This window comes from Carlito syrichta, unplaced genomic scaffold, assembly GCF_000164805.1.
Source record: "Carlito syrichta isolate Samal-C Ts95f unplaced genomic scaffold, Tarsius_syrichta-2.0.1 Scaffold303225, whole genome shotgun sequence".
Taxonomy (NCBI): Eukaryota; Metazoa; Chordata; class Mammalia; order Primates; family Tarsiidae; genus Carlito; species Carlito syrichta.
Genome location: NW_007247321.1, coordinates 24,232 through 24,433, shown reverse-complemented (window position 1 = coordinate 24,433; position 202 = coordinate 24,232).

The window sequence follows — 202 nt, the reverse complement described above, 5'->3', positions numbered from 1 at the left end:
TTGAGTTGGAGTCTCACTCTGTCGCCCAGACTGGAGTGCAGTGGCTGCTCCTGGCCACCGCAGCCTCGACCTGCTGGGCTCCGGCGATCTTTCCGCCTCAGCCTTCTTTCCGAGTAGCCAGAATTACAGGCATGCGCTACCACGCCTGGCTGGGTTTTTTGATTTATTGTAGAGATGAAGTCTCGCTGCCCAGGCGGGTCTC